This window comes from Octopus sinensis, linkage group LG9 (assembly GCF_006345805.1).
Source record: "Octopus sinensis linkage group LG9, ASM634580v1, whole genome shotgun sequence".
Lineage (NCBI taxonomy): Eukaryota > Metazoa > Mollusca > Cephalopoda > Octopoda > Octopodidae > Octopus > Octopus sinensis.
The window spans coordinates 57322311-57345055 of NC_043005.1; the positions used below are offsets into that span (position 1 = coordinate 57322311).

The 22745-nt window shown below is 38.1% G+C and overlaps 1 protein-coding gene across 4 annotated transcripts in view; it reads left to right on the forward strand.

The window, feature by feature from the left end:
* LOC115215375 overlaps nucleotides 1-22745 on the forward strand; it is a 215303-nt gene that overhangs the window by 87995 nt on the left and 104563 nt on the right. The window contains exon 1 of one of the 4 annotated variants that reach the window (XM_036505987.1): nucleotides 9157-9284. The exons of the other annotated variants lie outside the window; for them this stretch is intronic. The gene's annotated coding sequence lies outside the window, so the exon portion shown is untranslated. Of the gene's footprint in view, nucleotides 1-9156; nucleotides 9285-22745 lie in introns of those variants that run through there. 4 annotated transcript variants of the gene reach the window in all.

The window sequence follows — 22745 nt, forward strand, 5'->3', positions numbered from 1 at the left end:
CAGATGCAAAGTGCATTGTGACTAGCGATGTATAATAGCATTCAATAGTCTGGTTGATCATGTGATACTAAATATCCAGTTTGGTACATAAGCAACTACTAGTTTAAGCATATGATCAATTATTGGCATCTGGTTTTCCTCTTGACTGCATTATTTTATATGAAATAAGTACACAACTGAAGAGTAGCACCTGTCCAAACTGGTGGTTCCAATAGGTACTGCCCTTCCTCATAAGGCTGTCATTAACAACTAAGGGTAGTGGCAATGGTGGAGTAGACCATGTGTGTCTGTTTGAAATCAGCATTGCCGTTTATTAATGATATGTCTGAATACTTAGTTATGTATATATTATATACTCATACATATACATTCACACATATACTAATACACACACACACACACACATGCAGACACAAATATACATACATGCATCCACATGTACATAAGTACATATATGCATATACATATACATGTATATATATATGCATGTACATATATATGTGTGTGGAGGCGCAATGCCCCCGTGGTTAGGGCAGCTGACTTGCAGTCGTGGGATCGCGGTTCCAATTGCCAGACCTGGCGTTGTGAATGTTTGAGTGAAAATACCTAAAGCTCCATGAGGCTCCAGCAGGGGGTGGGGGGTTGCGAACCCTGCTGTACTCTTCCACCACAGCTTTCTCTCATTCTTTCTTCCTGTTTCTGTTGTACCTGTATTTCGAAGGGCCAGCCTTGTCACATACTGTCACACTGAATCTCCCTGAGAAGTATGTTAAGGGTACACATACTTGTGGAGTGCTCAGCCAGTTGCATGTTAATTTCACGAGCAGGCTGTTCCTTTGATTGGGTCAACTGGAACCCTCATCATCGTAACTGACAGAGTGCCACATATATGAGGGGTTGTTGAAAAGTTCCTGGCTTTAAGGGTATCACAAAGGCCTGGTTGGAGGCCCAGCTTTCCGTCTTCTTTTACAGGGTTTAGAAAATTGAAGGACCACTGCAATAAGTATGTGAATCTGAGAGGAGAATATCTTGAATAAAATCATAGATGGTCTTGTATTTTCTTTTACTCAAAGCCAGGAACTTTTTAGCACCCCCTTGTGTGTGTGTGTGTGTGTGTGTGTGTACACACACATACTGCTCTTATACATATACATAAGTACTCGTTCATACACATGTATGCATAATCATTGACCTGTAAACATAAACAGAATTGCTTTGTCATGAAATATGGTGATGATGCTCTTGTGTATTCTTATATCAATTACAAAATTTAATTGAAATATTAAACACTTATACAAAAGGACTTCACTGTATTTATATTTAGCATGCAGAATGCCCCCTTGAGATATTTTCCCCAAACATATTTTTGATATTTTTAATCAGCTTCACTACATTTTCCCTACTCTCTCGCTTTCTCTTTGTCTTTCCCACTCTCTTTCTGTATGTGTATATGATGGCAGTGTCTTGTCTGTAGATCGTGTAGAAGAGTGACACACCCTTAAGTGCCCTATGTAAACTGATCCATCACACTCCAGAGTTTTTGTTTTCCTCCCTGCTGTTAGCACCCACTTAGATGATCTTGGTTGGTTGAAGACTTTTTTTTATACTTAGTTTATCACATGCAATGAGACCTTCCTATATTTGTACTTAGTATTCAGACTTTTATGGATTCCATGGACAGCGAGGCTCACCAATGGAGAAGTTCTTAAGCAGATCAGGCTGAAAATGTTGCTAGAAGCTAGGATCACCAAGCATAGATTGGCATATTTTGGTTATATTATGCGGAGAAAATCCCTGGAGAAGTACATCATGCTCGGAATGGTCAGTGGCAAGAGAGGAAGAGGCCGATCAAGAACCCGCTGGCTTGACACCATCAAGAGTGATACCGGAATGGACATAGCCAATCTGAAAGAAGCGGCCCAGGATAGAACTGACTGGAGGACACTTATCCAAAGAATAACCGAGAGTTGACTTCGACTGAGCGGATAGATAGATAGATAGATGCAGAATGCTTCACTATCCACTAAGTATTTTCCCCTTTGGTCTAATTCATAACCAGTATAACTACATTTCCTACACACACACACACACACACACACACACAAAATAAACATACAGGGTACAATGGGTAAATTGTTGCCATTTTATATTTTTTTAATTTTTTACATTCACTTAGTATAGTAGGTACAGTTGGGCACCATCTGTGATTAAAACAGCACCATGATGCAAGTCACTCTGCCAGAAATTTGGAAATGACATGCTGTACTGTGAACATTTCAGAATGTTGGGTGTCAATCTGAGGACATGTACCGAGAGTGATAAAAATCAAACATCCAGTCAACATCATGGTGTTTGGAGTGATCACTAGTGATGGTGACATTATGCCTCCATTCATCTTCCCACACAGTCTCAGACTCAACACAGAGGCCTACATCAAGTGGCTGGAGGAGGTAGTGCTACCCTGGGTCTAGAGGGTCGATGCTGGAAGACCCTATGTCTGGCAACAGGACTCTGCATCATTATGTGTTGGGTGCAGTTGAGCGAGAGACCAACAAAATTCCTTGTAACACCAAAGATGAACTGAAGGCAAGGATTATCACAGCATTTGCCAGTTTAAACAAAGAGACCGTTCAGAAGAGTTGCAGGAGATTCCAAAGTCATCTGGATGCCGAGGTTGAAGCCAATGGTGATTTTATTGAACAAATTTATTCTTTAGTATTTCAAGGTATTTTTATGTAACTTTGGTAAATGTATCTGTTAAAATGAGATGTCAGTGTTATTTTCATTTTTGCATAATTTAGACAATTCATTCATCACACTCTGTCTGTCTGTCTGTCTGTCTGTATGTATGTATGTATGTATGTATGTATGTATGTATGTATGTATGTATGTATATGTAATCTCGTGTGTACCGTTGGCGATTTTTTTCCCTCTGACTTCCCTTCTCTGGATCTTTCCTTCTATGTTTCCGACGAAGAGCTCCGCTCGAAACGTTAAATCCTCCTTCTTTCCTGAGTGTCCAATAATACTATATTTGTTTCACGTCCTTGCGTTGTTGTGGTTTTTGGGGCTTTTTTGTTTGGATTAACTATATATATATATATATATACACAATGAGTGTGTGAGTGTGTAATCTTGAGGTGAAGGCATGTGACTCAGTGGTTAGGTTATTCAGCTCCTGGTCCTTAGGTCGTGAGTTCGATTCCTAGCAGTGAATTGTCTCCTTGAGCAAAAATTAGTTGTACCTGTCATTCAAAGGGCCAGCCTTGTCACATTCTGTGTCATGCTGAATCTCCCTGAGAACTATGTTAAGGGTATATGAGTCTGTAGAGTGCTCAGCTACATGCATTTTAATTTTATGAGCAGGCTATTCTGTTGATCGGATCAACTGGACATTCATCAGTTTAACTGATGGGGTGCCAGTCACATAATCTTGAGCACTCTCAGTCTTGCTGAATAGAATGTACTTTACTGATGAGGTCTAATAAGACTGAAACACGCCTGTTGTTTTTCCTAAATACCTTTTCTATCTGCATCATTCTTCTCTTTCTAAAAAAAAAATTTCACTTGGTTGATTTCTATTGAAATTATATCCTTTACTTATTGCTTTTAGGCTTTTGAACCACTCTGTCCCTTTTCCATCCATCGTCAGACAGATTCTTGTCTACTGATTGCATGGATAATCTTACTTGATCTAAGTTTTTAAATTCACTTTCACTGCTTATGTGAGCCAAACCCACCCCCACTGCTTCTATTAATTAACAAGATTGCAGGGTGCCAGGAATGTATAGTTGAAATCTCCTAAGGTATTTGGTTACATACCTTCATGTTCCACTGGGATGTTCACTTGAGCCTTTCATTCACCAATCCATGATCACTATGAATAAATAGTATGTAACCTAATTCTTATCAAACAACACCAAATTAAAGTACATGCAAGGCCACATTAAATTATGTAGCACTGGAATAATTGATTGAAAATTAAATAGTCATGGATGGAATGCTTTGTTTATAGCTAGGTCTGATTTAATCAGAACTGACCTGAATCGAAATAGCAATAATTTAACCTTTTATGCTGTCATTTTGTTTTACATCAAATATCACACTGGCATCCTTCTGGTGTTAATAAACTAAATACTGTAAATTCTGGATGTAACAGGTCTCACTTTAAAGCATTTCAAATTTAACCAGACTGAATAATAATAATAATAATAATAATGATAATTCTTTCTTTATTGGCCACCAGGGCTGAACACAAAACATAGAGGACGATACAGAATTGAGGGACAATGAGGTTAATGTGTAAACAGCAAAACACAACAATATATAATTCCCCAATAAGGAGTAGATCCATCAAGAGGAGGCTAAAGCAACCTCACCCACTTTGGGCCCCTAATTTTGGGCACCTCAGGTAGGCACCTCTCTCCTCACTCCATCCAGCCTGCAGGTGCACACTTAGAGGGAGTCTGTTCATATGGGCCATCCTCACTATATTCACCCTCCTTTCGACAAACTTACTGGGTGACAGCACCTCCCTCTCCAGTCTTACCTTCCTTTTTAGGTTGAACCTAAAAAAGTCAATGAGGCCTTGGCCATAGAGGAAGGTACCCATCTTCAACCTTTTCAATTGCGTCCACCATGCAACCTCTTTCATCATAGCCACCAGACAGAAAAACTGCCTTTCCTTCACAGTCAAAGGAAAGAGGCAGGGCAATCTTCTCAATTTTGAACAATATATATATATATATTATCTATAAAAGGCAGATTTTCTCTGTGTGTATGTATGTTGAAAATTCATACATTTACACAATTACAAATTTAGTGGAGGAAAAAATCAGAATAAATATTCTAAATACCATAACTTACATCATAGGGGCATTTTTTTCAGTCAAAATAACTCCCAATTACGAAATAAATTGATAAAACTACATACATAACCATTTTCCCCTCTAATACAATCTACTTTCCTCTTTCTACTACCATTACAAATCCTTTAACCTGCTACTTCCTCTTATGAACGTTTACGAACGATCCAAGAAAAAAGACAGAAAGAAAGGAAGGAGAAAGAGTGAGAGTCAAACAGACAGACAGACAGACTACCAATCCTATGTAAATACACACATATATCTACACATATATATCCACGTATTTCTTATTCCTAGCTGCAAGCAACAGTGTACTTGACTAAAAAAAAGATCCTTGCTCCAGAATAATTCTAACCACCCACTGTATTTTCTGGCATACAAGTTGAATTTTTCAAACCTAAATTTGCAGCCCATAAAAAGTTAGATCAACTTCTACACCAAGACAACTTTGGAAGACCTAAGAATCCATGTGAAATGCAGCAGGATTTGCAAAAACATGTGGTGTCATGTAAAAGTGTCCATGTGATACCACATAAAAACATACATGGGGTGCCACATAAAAGCACCCCATGTGGTACCACATAAAAGTATCCAGCACACTCTGTAAAGCGGTTGGCATTAGGAAGAGTATCCAGCTGTAGAAACCATGCCAAATCAGACAAGTCTAGTGCAGGAAATCCAGCTTGCCAGTTATGGTCCAACCATCCAACTCATGCTAGCATGGGCAATGGACATTAAATGATGGTAATGATGATGATGATGATGATGACGACGATGTTTGAATGTTTACACTATATACTAACATTGACATATATGCCAGAAAATATGGTAAACTAAAAACAACCTATCTGACAGTTATCCTTAGTTTTCATTTAACCCTTAAGCATTTAAACCGGATGTGTCTAGCTCAAATATTTTACCTGTTTTTCATTCAGACTGGCCAGATCTGGCCTTTTGCACTTATGCTACAATGTCATTTTAAAAGTAATCAACCACACCATCAAAATCTTGAAGCTAAGAGATAATTCATAATAAATTCAAAACAATGTGAATAAATAAGCATTACATTTATAGAGTAATCTGAACACTAAGAGGTTAAGAATTTTTTTTATAAGGCTTTAGAAGACACTTGCCCAAAATGCTACACAAGGTGGGATTGAACCCCTGGAAGCTCATAATTTACAGAGCAGACTTTTTAACCACACAGCCACATCTGTAACTGACTTTAATAAACTTTTAGTTAAACAATTCACTGAGCAAATGTATTCAGAAATGTCTATTTGTTGGCAGACGAAAAATACAGTTCTTTAGAAATTCAATAATTCAGACGCCATCTATATTAAGATCCAGGCAGGAATGAGTGCTGTAGACTCATGGGGAGGAGGGTAATTAATCTATTAGCATACATTTCCTCTGTGACAGTTTCAATTTTCAGTTTCAGCTATTTTCTATCAGTTCATTTTTGTTTCCTTCTGCCTGTATAATGCCTGCCGAGAAAGATTCATGACCAGTGTTCAGTCTTACTTGATTTTGGCTTTCTCTATTACATTCTGTAATTGATACACACACACACACATATTTCTGTCTAAAAGTACAATGTAGTGTCAAAGTCATATTTCTTTTCGTTACCGAAAGCTATTCCATATGTGTATGTGTGTGCACGGTTGCTTCAGGTTGTATATGGTGTGCATGTATATGTATGTGTGCATATCTGTATGCTAATATTTGTGTGTATGTGTATACTCATATTCTTGTGTGTTTTGCTGTTGGTAAGAACAAGGCTTTTTTGAGACAAATTAAAAGTGCTTGACACTTCAGGAAGTAATGCGTGTTCTATGTTTTAGCTTAGTTCGTTTGATTTCAATTCTGTGTGTGTGTGTAGGTGTGTATATTATGCGTATATTACGTGTGTGTTTGTATGTTATCTATGTATTTATGTGTGTAAAAAAATATTTTTATATATATTATATATGTGTGTGTATATTTGAGTATATATGTTTTTTTTGTACATTAATAGAAAATACTACCCAACACAAGTATGACAACATTTTCTTGTTCATAGTTTAATTAGCCGGAGATCCTTTAAAACTGTTGAAAGAAAAGGAATTTGTCTTCAGACTTGTAATTTGGCTCAAATTCTTGCACCCGAGCAAACTTCTCTGAAGGTACCTTAGTGCCAGGTGGTGGAGGTGTTAAATCAATGACTAATCTAGTCTTTCCCTCACTTCATGTCCCATACCTTCAGGCATCAGTGATCATATCTTAATGCTAAAGTCTGAAGATTCCTGAATTTTCATGAGAAAGATATAGCAGCAGTTTCCCATTGCATTCTGATTGTTTATCTAAAGTTGACTTTATTGGTCTCTTGTTCTCTCACACTTACCATTGAGGCATAGAGCCTTCTTAACCCCTCAAGCACTGGGACTGGTTTTCATGACCACTCATGGATCATGCCTTTGTGGTGCATATTTTGTGGCAGGCCACCTCTGAATTCTGTACACCTTACCCAAGGACCATTTAATGTTATCCCCATGACATTTAAATCTATCACTTTAGAACACAGGAGCAAAGCATCAGTCTTCCAGATTTGGTCAACTTGGTGTTCTGTCATCGTGGTATTGAGCCCAGAACTACATTATTGTGAAGCAAATGTTTTCACAACTTTGTCAAATCTGTGCCTATTTTTATTTATTGAAAGCTGATGATTCTTGCTGTCATCCTCTGAATTTCTTACCTGTATGTTTGGCCAGGTAACAAAAAAGTACACAATCCATTTGTATTTCTCTCTCATAGTTCAAATTTACAGAAAAAAAAAAGTCAAGACTTTTATATATATATATATATAGGGAGAATTCACAAAAAAAACAAAAGATGAAGACAGGTGGTGTAGACAATAAACAGATGTATTAGTATAATGCTTGGGAAGTGAAAAAATCTTTAATGTTTCGAGCCTACGCTCTTCCACAGAAAGAAACAAGGAGAGTAAATAAAGAATGTGTAGTTGCTATCTATCATATATTATATATATATATATATATATATATATATACTCACACACACCAGCGTCGCCTTACTGGCACGTGAACAAAACATACGAGCAAGGTGCCACTGGACTGACTCCTGTGCAAGTGGCATGTAAAAAACACCATTTCGAGCGTGGCCGTTGCTAGTACTGCCTGACTGGCCCTCGTGCCAGTGGCATGTAAAAGCACCCACTACACTCTTGGAGTGGTTGGCGTTAGGAAGGGCATCCAGCTGTAGAAACTCTGCCAGATCAGATTGGTGCCTGGCACAGTCAAATCGTCCAACCCATGCTAACATGGAAAGCAGACGTTAAATGATGATGATATATATGCAGGGGTGGTGGTGATGTAGGTGGTGTATAGTGAAGAAGTTAACTCCACAATCATTCGATAATCAAGGCATTATTTTCTTGGAGCAGCACCTTAGGCCAGAGCCATGGGGGTTGAGGGTTCGAATTCTCTCTTGTGTGTGTGTGTGTGTGTGGGGTGGGGGTTATATTGAGTAGACACAAAACTGCATGGAAGTCCATTGGATGGGCGCTACTTGTAATTGAGGAGGCCATGTTGTTTCTCTACCTGAAGATTTCTACGCTCCCTGTCTATGAAATACTCAGCCAATTATTTTCTTATTCAATACTTCAACGCATAGGCAGTGCAGTTGTTCTAATGACTGGGATGCTTATCACTGAAATAGACAGAAACTCAATTACTGCTCCGTGTGGGTCTGTGTAGACATAGTGATAAAGGTTTTTTTTTCTCTCTCTCTTTTTTGTATTGTGTAAAAACCCTGTATATGAAACAACATGCAAATTGAAATTCACCCTCAGTTTCTCTAGAATGTCACGCCTGCTCCTTTTACATGACTATTATGTAACCTTTAACCCCAAAATAGGCTAGGTATCCTATGCTAACCCTATCTTAGTCTTTCGACTTACCCACCTCGACTCGACTCGACTCCCTTCACTGTCCCCATCCATGTATTTCTCCCTACTCCACCTGAAAGCTCGACTTGACTACTACTACTACTACTACTACTACTACTACTACTACTACTGCTACTGCTGCGCTACTGCTACTAACTATAACCATTTTCATTCCTGCTTGCCAAGCAGAGTGGAAGAAACGTGATTGTATTTAGTGTCTGTTGTCATACGAGAAATATACACATGAGCGAATTATTTTGATTGCTTACTTACATAAATACATACATATATATAATATATATAATATATATATATATATATTATATATATATATATATATTATATATATGTGTGTGTAGATTGCCAAGATTCTGCTGGCCCACTCAATGAATGGAATCGTTTTGCCTCTGGCTGGATTAAAAAGAAAAAGAAGAAAAATGCTGGTAAATACAGGCATTAGTTAAATGAAGAGGGTGAGATGAAATTTACGTATGTTATCCGCATATCTATGTTCTGTGTGTGTGTGTGTGTGTGTGTGTGTATGGGGTGGTGGTGGATTGTATGTATATGCTTTGTACTTAATGTACCGACTGTAAAAACAAACAAACAAATTAATGAAATTACTACGGTTCTTCCCCCCACTCTCTCTCTCTCTCTCTCTCTCTCTCTCTCTCTCTCTCTCTCTCTCTCTCTCCGTAAATACTGTGATACTACTATATATTTTCAGCATTTTTCTGTTAGGTATGAAGGTGGTGGTGGTGGTTGAGCCATGGTGTGAAAATGATGATGATGATGATATGATGTGGTGTAGGAGTGGCAAGGCTTGTTTGATGGTGGTGGTGGTGGTAGTGCATGTTGTGGCCTACTGTCGAGTGATGTCATGGAATTTTGAAAGTGAATAATAGCAGAATGCTTGAAATTGTTATTCAAAATGTAGTTAGTTATATGCGAAAGAACACTAATAATAGACACTTATATAGACATCGACACACGTATTCTTGTATTGTGTATGTATGTGTGTGTTTACACACACACACACACACACACGATACAACATGCTCATACGCTTATTGGTTTCAGCTATCTTATTTGTGCCCATGTTGGGACATCCATGTATTTACATATATACATGCTTTTCATTGTATTGCACTACTGTGTGTGTGTGTGTGTGTGTGTGTGGTGTAAGCCTGGTGATCACATGTATGTGTCTTTGGATACGTTATCAAATATGTCGTTCCTATAAAATTGCTTCTGCAAATTAGGGTAATATTGGTGGTGGTGGGGGGAGAGCTTGTTAATGGTGACCAAGTGTACTTATTGCATAGCCTGTAGTGGTTCTCAAATGGGGGTCCATATTGGCCCCTAAGGATCCACATAAGATTTTTGGAGATCCACTCAGCAAAATAATAAATTAGGGGGATTCGCAATAGTATTTTCAGGACCCCTGAAAAAAAAAAATTTAGTTTAGATGTATGCATTGGTATGTATTGCAAGAAACAGCTAGGTTTCTTTCTCTAACATTCCACAGAATTCAACCAACACAATTTAATGCGTGAAAAACAAAATAGGCGTTTTGAAAAGAGATTCTATAAAACTAGTTTTTCAACATCGAATGGTTATAGTAGTGGTGAGGATGCACCAGAATAAAATAGCAATCACAGGGGTCTATGTATAAAAAAATTAGATTGATAACCCCTGCTCTCGTTGGTCCTAACTGAGCTGACCTGTAATCAGACATTCTACCTATGACCACCCTAACTGATTCATGTAGTGTATCCTAGTGAATATTATTCAATGTCTTTTTGTATTTTTTTTTTGTTTTTAAGACTGTAGTGCAAAAATATAAGGGAGATTTGGCTGCTATTTCTAACATATCAAGTGACTATGTAGAGACCTTCCCCATTGGTTCGCAGTGGCAATGATGATGGGTCTGTGGTGGATTTGTAGACAGTGGTGGTGGTATAGAAAGGATTAAAGTTGTATAGCTCCAGTTTTGACCTTATTGAACTGTCTACTGACTTACAACTGAAGACATTCTATGTTTGACCATCCCATCTCATTCTCAGACAATATATTGGCTCTATGTGTTTTGCCATACTTATGTGTTTTCTTCTCTCTTTCCTTAATGATCATGGTAGTTATGGCAATGTTGCAGTCATGAAGTGACTGTCAACAAATCCACTACATTCTTGGACAATATAGCTTAACATGTGAAATGTAATGCTATCCTAACTTATGGAAAGATATTCATCTGTCACTATAATAAGAAGAGTCAGTAATCTCTGTGGAAGATGTGATTAGTGGTTAAACGTAAGACAGCGGTAATCCCATCCATGAATGACTTGACACTTTCGTTGCATTATTTTTAATGAAACACCCAGACTGTTTAAGTTAGTTTCGAAAATAATTCTTTTACTTGTGTCATCCATAAGACTGTGGCCATGCTGGGGCACTGCCTTGAAGAATTTTAGTCGAACAAATCAATCCCATTTTTTTTTTTTTCTTTTGTAAAGCCTGGTACTTTATTCAATTGTTTCTTTTGCTGAACTGCTAAGTTATGGGGACGTAAACACACCAACACTGGTTGTCAGTCATTGTTGGGGATGAATGAATACACAAAGGCACACACACATTGATACATACATGATATATATATATATATATATATATATATATATATATGTAGGTCCCGGGTTGAGTTGGGGTTAACCACAGTAAATAAGGTACTCAATACATAGCAGAGTAAAGTAATTTATTTTATAGGAGCTTCTACAGGACTAGAACTGTTTCATTCAAATGAAATCTTCAGGAAGCTGACCAGAACTTATTTTGACAGCCAGCTTCCTGAAGATTTCATCTGAATGAAACAGTTCTAGTCCCGTAGAAGCTCCTTCTATAAAATAAAATATATATATATATATAAATAAAGGTATACTGGTTGTCCTTGCACTTATCAAAGGTTTTCTTTTGGCCAGTCTTCTCTGAGTCAAAGGAATGTATGTGAGAGAGATAGTCAGATGTAGGGGTTGCCAAGGAAGTCAATAAAGCTGCAGTGAAAAAAAACTTTAATGTCGGATGAGGAAGCCCTGTCAAATTCTTGTTGAGGCACATTTTCTATGGCTGGATGCCTTCCCTGTCATCAACATTCACCTGTTTCAAAGCAGGGTAATATTTTTCCCATGGCCAGACATGTTCTTACAGAATATTGGAAATGAATGACACTGCTTGTATGACAGTGGCACTCATTTTTACGACTACCAAGTGATAACAAGACAAGGAGACATACGTGTACACACACACACATGTATGTGTGTCTAAATATATATATATAAATATATATATATATATATATATATATATTATATTATATATATATATATCTTTTACTTACTTCAGTCACTAGACTGTGGCCATGCTGGGGGCACGCCTTGAATTTTTAGTCAAATGAATTGACCTCAGTACTACTTTTTTTTTTTTAATAAGTGGTACTTATTCTATCATCTCTTTTGCTGAGCTGCTATGTTATGGGAACACAAACAAACCAACACCAGTTGTCAAGCAGTAGTGGGGGGGGAACACAGACACATGCACATTGATATATATTAATAGCTATCACCAACCTAACATGGCAGTCCAGAAAAATAGGACGAATGCTGCCATTGATTAGCTCCAAGAGGCCATCGCCTCTAGCTAGCTATGTGACACACGAACCTGTGTTCATTATAACCTTCAAACAGGGGAGGTCAGCCACTTCCCCTTGCTGGTCTGGCATCTACAGACTAGTTTCAGGGTATTTACCCTTTATCAATGTAGAGTATTTTTCTGGACTGCCATGTTAGCTTGGCGATAACTATTAATATCTAGTACCGCTGCCGTAATCTCCTTTAGAGGGACTTAGAAATGTAATATTTCTATTATATTGTGTGTATGACAGGCTTCTTTCAGTTTCCAACTACTAAATCCATTCACCAGGCTTTGGCCAGCCCAAGGCTATAGTGGAAGACACTTGCCCAAAATTCCACACAGTGGGGCTAATCCCAGAGCCATGTGGTTGGGAAGTAAACTTCTTGTAGACAGATTTTTTATTTTCTGTTTTGTCAGAGTGTCCATCAAACCCCTATGCCCTACCTTACACCAGGGTGAAATTCTAGTGTAGTGATATCAGCTCAGTTATCAATGCTCTGACCATTGTTCTTCTGTAAGTTAATCTGGGGTGGGGTAGGGGAGAACATGTTCAGTGGCCATGACTTTTGTAGACCCTCCCAAAATGCTAGGATCAATGCAACTAAAAATCCAACCAATGTCCTTCAGAGAAGAAGAAAAATTGTGGGGGAAGGGATGAAGTCTGTTCAAAATTCTTTGGTGAAAAGATCTTCTCTGGAGGTTGTTGTTTAACCGAGGTCAACTCTGATTGAGTAAACTTATCCTCTGACATTCCAACCATGACCACATGGTTTTCTTGGATTGCCTTGTGAAATGTGTCCTTCCTTGTTTTTTAACTCCTGGTCAGCCTTGACTTAGCAAACCTGCAGTCAGAGGCTCGTTTGCTATGATCATTCACTCCTTCTGTCAAGTATTGTGTACCTGGGACTATGTTGTTCAGTGTATCCTTTTTATTTCAAGTCTGTATACTGAGTTGATCTGAAGGAGATTTGGCTCCTATTTTTAGTAGGTCAATGTTGTTACCATTGAGAGAAGAGAATCTTGTTGATTTTTTTTTTTTTTTTTTTTTTTTTGTAATGACTCACTCAGAGGAGGAAAAATGTTGCTCATGACCAGTTTAAATGTCCTTGAGACAGGTCAGTGAGAAAGAAGGAATCTTCAGGCTGAACACTTAGCTTGAATGCTGGCCAGAGTAGACCCAACTGAAAGCATGGCGGGTCAGGGGTGTTGGGAGTGGTATTAAACCTAGCAGCAGATTAACTTCACCCCAGACATTTGTAAAATATCTAACCACACCCAAAGTGGATCTAGAAGGAAAACATGATCATTATGCTGATCTTAACTTCTTTGGAATGGTTGTGATATTGGCTCTTCTCTTTTTTTTTTTTTTTTATTTAAAAATTGTTCTACTTATTTATTTTTCAGCAAATGATTTATGTGTGTATCATGTTGAAATTTTCACTGAGATTGGTGTTTATGAAATGAGATATGTTTCGTGCTCTTTTTTTTTTTTTTTTTCTCTCCTTCTTTCTTTTCCGTTGCCTACATTTCTCCCATTGAAATTTTAGGAAGTTTTATTGTACTTTACAAAGTTAAAAAATTGTTATAAATTGAGAGAGTTTAAGTATCAGAGACTGTTGCTTTTACAAATATGTATGTGACTGTGTGGTAAAGAAGCTTCCTGTGTCTTCTACTATAGCCTGGGCTGATCAAAGCATTGTGAGTGGATTTGGTACACAGAAAGTGATAAAAGCCCATTGTGTGTGTATAATATATATTAATCATCATCATCCTTTAATGTCTGTTTTCCATGCTGGCATGGGTTGGACAGTTTGAGCAGAACTGACAAACCAGAGAGCTGCATCAAGTTCCAGTCTGATTTGGCTTGGTTTCTATGGCTGGATGCCCTTCCTAACACCAACCACTTTACAGTGTGTGCTGGATATTTTTACATGGCACCAGCATGGGCACTTTTACATGCTGCTGGCTCAGGAGCATTTACATGTCAGTGGCATGGGTGCTTTGTGTGGGGCACCAGCACAGGGCTCTTGTAGGCCAATCCTCTTCAGTAGGGGAAGTGGTATTGAAACTTCTGCTGTGGAGGATGGGTCTTCTTGAGTATGACAAGGTGCTAGATGTCTCGGTCCCTTATCATCTATCATCTCCTCCTTAAGGTCCAATGTCCTGAGATCATTCTTCTGTACTTCGTCCTGTGTCTTCCAGGGTCTCCCCCACACAAGTTCCATCTACTTTGAGTTATCTGCACTTCTTTATAGAGCTGTCAGCATCCATCCACATCACATGACCAAACCAGCACAGTCTTCTATCTTGTACACTGCGTCTAATTCCTCTTATGCCTAACTTTTCTCTCAACACATTAGCACTCTGTTGCACATGTACATATATATATATATATATATATATATATAATATATATATATATATACCTTACACACATGCATGATGGTAACTGAAAGAAACCTGTTGTATATACATATACTAGCAGACATACCTGGTGTTGCTCGGGATTTAAATGGCATACTTTGTATATATGTGATACAGAGAAGTGCAGCATTGACAACAAAACATTTGTGGAGTAAATGAATGGCTAATTCAACTAAGTGACATGTCATGTGTCTGTTTGGGAGATTCCAGGCCCTAACCTTGTCATGAAAAAGTGGGTGGTGGGAACTATATCTATGTGATAAATTAAGCCTGTGGGCAAGCTCAATAGTACCATGAGAGAAATCTACACAAGAAAAATTATGAGCTTGAAAGCACACTGTCGTGATATTTCGGTTTGAAATCTATAGTCACGACTAAATCTTGGTAGTTATTTACATCATATACTGAGTCCTTCCTTCATTTGTTCTTAAGTCATTAAGAAAACATCATCATTATCATCGTTTTATGTCTGTTTTCCATAATGGGCTAGGCTGGACAGGTATTAGATCTCTTTTACAGTTTTTCCCTTTTTCTTTCATTATTTATCTCAGTGGCTTCTGTTGTCTGTCTTACATCTGTTTGTCTGTCTCATGGTCACTGGCTGTCTCACTTGCTCCCCACTGTTGACTGTTTTGCTCACTCCCCTCTTGTTGGCTGTCTCACTTGTTCCCCTCGTGTTGGCTGTCTCACTTGTTCCCCTCTGTTGGCTCTCACTTGTTCCCCTCGTGTTGCTTTCTCACTTGTTCCCCTCTTTTGCTGTCTCACTTTTCCCTCGTGTTGGCTGTCTCACTTGTTTCCCCCTCTTGTTGGCTGTCTCACTGTTGTTCCCTTTGTTGGCTGTCTCACTTGTTCCCCTCGTGTTGGCTGTCTCACTTGTTCCCCTTGTGTTGGCTGTCTCACTTGTTCCCCTCGTGTTGGCTGTCTCACTTGTTCCCCTCGTGTTGGCTGTCTCACTTGTTCCCCTTGTGTTGGCTGTCTCACTTGTTTCCCTCTTGTTGGCTGTCTCACTTGTTTCCCTCTTGTTGGCTGTCTCACTTGTTCCCCTCTTGTTGGCTGTCTCACTTGTTCCCCTCGTGTTGGCTGTCTCACTTGTTCCCCTCTTGTTGGCTGTCTCACTTGTTCCCCTCTTGTTGGCTGTCTCATTTGTTCCCCTCTTGTTGGCTGTCTCACTTGTTCCCCTCTTGTTGGCTGTCTCACTTGTTCCCCTCGTGTTGGCTGTCTCACTTGTTCCCCTTGTGTTGGCTGTCTCACTTGTTCCCCTCGTGTTGGCTGTCTCACTTGTTCCCCTCGTGTTTGCCTGTCTCACTTGTTCCCCTTGTGTTGGCTGTCTCACTGTTTCCTCTTGTTGTTTGTCTCACTTGTTCCCCTCTTTGTTTGGCTGTCTCACTTGTTCCCCTCGTGTTGGCTGTCTCACTTGTTCCCCTCTTGTTGGCTGTCTCACTTGTTCCCCTCTTGTTGGCTGTCTCACTTGTTCCCCTCGTGTTGGCTGTCTCACTTGTTCCCTCGTGTTGGCTGTCTCACTTGTTCCCCTTGTGTTGGCTGTCTCACTTGTTCCCCTCGTGTTGGCTGTCTCACTTGTTCCCCTCTTGGCTGTCTCACTTGTTCCCCTCTTGTTGACTGTTTTGCTCACTCCACTCTGTTGGTTGATTTACTTGCATCTCTTTCTTATCTGTCACATCTACTTAATTGAACTAAATAACAAACTTGTTGTTTGTTTCAATCACCTTTTAATCTAATAACTAATTGAAACACCACCCATCTCTTTCAATAGCTGCTGCCATATCTTCTCACACACTTATCTACACATCGTAGAATATCTTTCCATAACGGAGCAATAATTCAAAGATGCTGCTATTGTTTTGGTATATTTCCAATCTCAAGCACATAGTCAATCAATATAGAGAACTGTTTTTGCTTGCAATAAAATTCATTCATACAAAAAACAAAACAAAAAAAAATGCTTTTATTCTCTTACATGTATTAACTACACTTTAAGAAATAAAGTCTGGGGCAGAATTAGTAACCAAACAGTGATAACTGTGATATGTTGTTGCATGGCTGGAGACTGAAGTACTACAGATGCAATATGTTATATGACTGTGGAACATGAAGTCTTAACAATGAGGTATGTTGTAACTGAAAGCTTGAAGATGAGAAAGGTTGTATGGCAATACTACATGGACTGTAAAGACTGGAATATTGTTGTTAGAAAGAGAGACAAATTATCTGCAAGTTTGAGCTATCATCATCATCTTTGTTGTTATCATCATCTTTTCTCCATGCTGTCATGAGTGGGACAGTTTTACAGGATTCAGTGATCTGAAGAGCTGGACCTAGTTCCAGTGTCAGCTTTGTCATGGTTTTCTATGGTTGAATACCCTTCCTAATGCTGACTACATTGCAGTGTATACCGGGTGCTTTTTCCATACCACCAGCACTTGTGAGGTTGCCAAAGCAACTTGCATGACACACACACACACAAAAAAAAAGAGGACAAGGAAAAAGCTTCTGCTACTAAGTGGGCATGTGGTGGTGGTGGTGGTTGGTGTTATTTGAGGTAGCTTTAGGCAAGGAGGTGAAAGGCTGAAAGTATGAGAGAGGGACATGCATAGGTGTCTTGCTATAGAGGAGATACATAGAAGCCCAAGCCCATGGTAGGAGTAGATGAGAGGGAGATGAAAGTAGTGAAGGAGTGCCAAAGTGAACTCTTATGGAAGATACAAGAAGGTGAGCAGAAGAGAGGAAATAGACTGTAGGTTATGGGAGGTGAAGTGAGAGAGAGAGAGAGAGAGAGAGGGTATGTGTGTGAATACTTTGATATACTAAAGAGAAAACAGTCTTGCGCTCTGTTTATGACCTCATGCAAGTACAATAATAAGTTAAGGATACATGTGTCAAAAAAAAGGTCAACTTTCAGTCTTCTTAGCTGATGAACTGGCTAATTTTTTTTTAGATACTTGAGTTGACAGTTGCTTCATAATTCCTTCTTGATAACCAAACACTTGACCAGTGAAACAAATGTCAAGTGTTATTGTCATTGTGATAGGTTCATGGACACTTAGGAACCAAACACCACTGAAACAAAAACTTATTGACAACGTATTAGTAATTAGCTCAGTTTTTTTTTTTTTTTTTTCAGAGAAGAATGACCCTTCACAATGATATATTTTAATTCGGGTTGATGTTCAAATCTGTGTTATGTTTAAGCAATACAATGGGCTTTTGTGTTTCAAAGACAAAAACTAACTCTTTAGCCTTATATCATTATAATAATTTATGTAAATATTGACCCTGTGATTTCACTTTAATACTGTTACTGTCAGTGTTTGATTTAAAATAATTAACCACAATGTAATCCCAGTGGCCCCCACTGTCACTGAATACTGCATTATCACAATATAAACACTACAACACACACACACAGTCACCACACAGCACAATATAAACACTACATCTCTCCGGCACCCACATACATACATACCATTTTACCACGATGTAAGAACTACTGTGTGCATGTGCATATGCTCTCACTGTTACCACACAATGCATCACTACAAAATTGGCCCTTAAATTTCACTGCACTGTATTACTAGAAAACACGTTGGATCATGTTCTGGGTTCCTTGCACATACAAAAAAAAAAAAAAGATGGTCTAAGTTGGAATGCCTTATCCTAGCTTTACTCACTCTCAGTTAACCTGGGCTAAGCAGCATCAACAACAGCCATCTCTCAAAGTTCTGTATTAATTAACCACTTTCCTTAATCCTTTCTTCTCACTTAACCTATCAAACTTAGTCTTCTAGACTAAGTTTTTTTCTACTTACTGGGTCTGGAGAAAGAGGAAGTGCCTGTGACCTTTGGATAGCTATCAAAGACTAATGATGTAGCCGCCATTCATGTTCCTCTTAAAATTTTGGAGGTCAACACTTGTAAGAAAGACATGATACACAGGCATAGAATATTCTGAGGAAAAAGGAGTGCATTGAAGATATTTGTACAAGGCTATTAAGTACGGGGTTGGACACAACTAGAGTGATGAAAAGAGAGAGAAGTAGGTCAGAAATGCATGAGTAAAGATGGCAGAAGCCCATCCAACTTTAGGAGTAGAGGGCATTATATCAGGTCATCCCATAAGTTCTGTCTGATTTTACCTTTTTTAAAATTTAATGAAATTTGATAGTATTTTAGAATGTCTAACGGAATTTAAAAATTATTTTTATGCATTTGTGTACATTTAAACTAATTAAATATTATTTTACAGAATAATAGAATTAAAATTTCTTTGATTAATACCTTTTCTAACATGGAAGTATCCAAAGAGCATTTGAGGCACATAATGCTTTATGAATACAAAAAAGGAAACTCTGCTGCCGAAGCAACTCAAAACATACACTCAGTTTATGGGACAGGATGCTTGAATGAAAGAACTTGCAGAAGATGGTTTGCAAAATTCAGAAGTGGAGATTTCAGCCTTGAAAATGAAGATTGAACAGGATGTCCAGTTGAGTTTGATGATAAGCTCCTTGAGGCATTACTTGAAGAAAATCCTGCATTATCAGTTGAAGAATTGGCAATAAAGCTTAGTTCAAGCCATACAACTGTTCATTGTCATCTTCAACAACTTGGAAAGGTTCCTAAACCTGGAAAATGGGTGCCTCATGAATTGTCTGAAAGCAGCCACAAATCCCAAGTTGACATCTGTTCTTCTCTCCATTCTCACAAACTTATTTCACCCTTTTTGGATAGACTTCTGACTGGTGAGAGAAAATGGATCTTCTATTGAAATGTTAAACATTGTAAACAGTAGCTTGATAAAAGGGAAAAAGCTCAACCACAACCAAGAAGGGAACTTCATGGAAGAAAAGTTCTTCTCTCTATCTGGTGGGATTGCAAAGGAGTAATTCACTTTGAATTGTTACTACATAATACAACAATCAATGCTCAGGTCTACTGTCAGCAATTAGAGCGTTTGAACCAAACTTTGAAGGAAAAAAAGACCCGCTTTAGTGAATCGAAAAGGAGTGATGCTTCATCAGGACAATGCGCGACCCCACACTGCAAAGATCACATCACAGAAGATCGATGAGTTTGTTTGGGAAAAAATTCCTCATCCACCTTATTCTCCTGACGTTGCTCCTTCAGACTACCATTTGTTTTGTAGTTTACAGAATCATTTGGGACACATAACTTTCGCAAGCCAGGAGGAGGTTGAAACTGACATATCAGTGTTCTTCTCTTTGAAACCAAAAGAGTTTTACATTGATGGGATTAAAAAGCTTGTAAATAGATGGAAGGAAGTCACAGATAATCAGGGAAAGTACATTGATGATTAAATTTCAATTAAATATAACATTTGATCACTTGTTTTCTTTATTCCAAATTTTGACAGAATTTATGGGATGATCTGATATACTAGTTCTAGAGTAAGGTTTATGGGCCAGAAGCTGGAGTATGTTTGTAAATTGTTAAGTTTTATCTTTATTCTGATGATATTCTAGTGAATGCGGGATGAATTATTATGTAAATCTCACCTTATATCCACCATCAATGAGTGCATCACTGAAATCATTCTCTCCGTCATCAATATCCTGTTGGGTGACTTGCCTGAACCAGTACAACTCTTACATGCTAGACATCCTAATCAAGCACTGCGACATGAACATCTGGTTTGGCTTTTAATCACATTGGTCTTTTGCTAATTGAAATGTCTCATCTGTGCACACTATGACCACAGATGATAGCAGCAGTTCGCTAACTGAACTGGTTGATCCTGGCTTTTAACTTTTTGTTGTCTGTTCAGTATCTAATGATATTTGACATTCACTCAATAAGTTTGCATCCCATGGTTTCAACATACCCTGGCCCTGGTGGTTATATGCTAATCTCTCTCTATATAAACGGCAGTTTGTCTGTGTGTGTTTCTGTATGTCTGTTAGGTTGTACCCTCACCCTGACCACGGCTTTCAACCGATTCTGATGAAACTTAACACACACATAGCCCAATGTCATAATTCAAAACTAATGCAGAGAAAATTTTGAAAAGTTCCCCCAGTTCTGAAAAAAATCGATAAATTCGACATGGGGTCGAGAATCAAAAACACAAACCACAGACTGTCTAGGGGACGCAACTCGACCGTTTTAACTCTCAAAAAAAAATTACCATAATTTTTTTCCCATTTTTTTGCTATTTTTTGGCTATAACTCTCTAAAAATGCTTTATAGTTATTTCCCTTACAAACCCGAGCAACGCCGGGCGATACTGCTAGTTAATCTATAACTGGTACCTGGACAGCTATAGACCTGGGAACAATAGAGGCTAAGAGGTGACTCCACACTTCCCAAATCCCAAGAGCTCCTCTCTCATATACCACCAAAATATTCAGACAAACCCTTTGAAGTTAGAAATCATTTTGTTCTATTCTTTACTTTGGTCTTCCTTTTCGCTTAATTTATTTTTTTTTGCATAATCTTCATGTAATTTTTCACATTTCCTTTTTCTTCAGTTTTTTTCCATTTTAATTTATAAAAGAAAGTATTAAGTTTTAGTGTTTCAGCTTTATCTATCTTACTACTCAGACACATGCATACACGTGCACCCACATATATGCACATACATACACATGCATGTGTACACCCACATGCTCGGCACTATAGATGTAGGTTGTAATTAGTCATGTATGCAAAATAATTATGCAAAGCCTATCATGAGTTGTAATTACTCATATACTTAAAATTTACACACACACACACACATACATACATATGCTCACATGCAAAATTTTCTATGCTCTGCAGTTGAAAATGGCATTTATGACAACATTGTTAATAAAGCATTTCGCAACCGCCAAGCAGTGTTATAATTAGGTTTGTGGAGTTGGAGTGCCAGAAGTAATTAGTGGGTTACTGAAGTTAGTCGGTAAAACTGTACCCTCCAACTAATTGTAAAATGTAATATAATGCGTCACAACTTCTAATTTCTTGGATGCTAATTTGAAAATAATCAAGCCAGATTTAATTGGTTTTATAAAGGAGGATCTGGTGAAATGAATTTTGGTTTTCAAGAAAAGGATGTTAAAAAATTTGTGATTTTGATTTAATAGCTGTTTCTATAGACCCAGTTTCTTTCTTATAAATTTTGTAAGGAGAATCTTTTCAATCTTTACAGTATAAATCCTATTTGATTTAACGCTATCTATTCCACAAACACTTGTAAGCGTCTCTTATTTGTTGCTGTGAAATCCCATATGGCCAGTTAAAAGACACATGAGCATCTCTGGGATTTCACAATATAGCAAGTAGGGCACGCATAAACATCTCTGAAATTCTACAGCTGTCTGGGAGTAATGCATTTATGCACCACTGGGAATTTCATAACTGTAGATAAGTCGCTAATGTGTGCATCTATGGTATGGATGGTATTAATGTACTCTTTCATGTTACATTGACTTCAGTTTTATCTTCAATATTGTAGTTTTGAAAAGGAAGGGTTATATATTTGAAATAGTTTATATCTTTTTAAATGGCCATTTGTTAAGTTGCTTTTGGTGTTCAATTTGATGTGTTTAACCCTTTAGTGTTCGCATTATTCTGCCAAAATTAATGCTTCTTCATCTACATTGTTTTGAATTAATCATGCATTATCTTGTAGCTATGAGATTTTGATGAGGTAGCTGTTAATTTTAAAAACGATATTGTAGGGTTGGTGTGAGAGACCAGATCTGGCCAGTTTGACCATAAAACAGGCAGAATTCTTTTGGCCGGATATGGCCAGTTTCAATGCTAAAGGGTTAAGGTTTTTTGAATTGGTAGACCAAGAAAAACCTGAT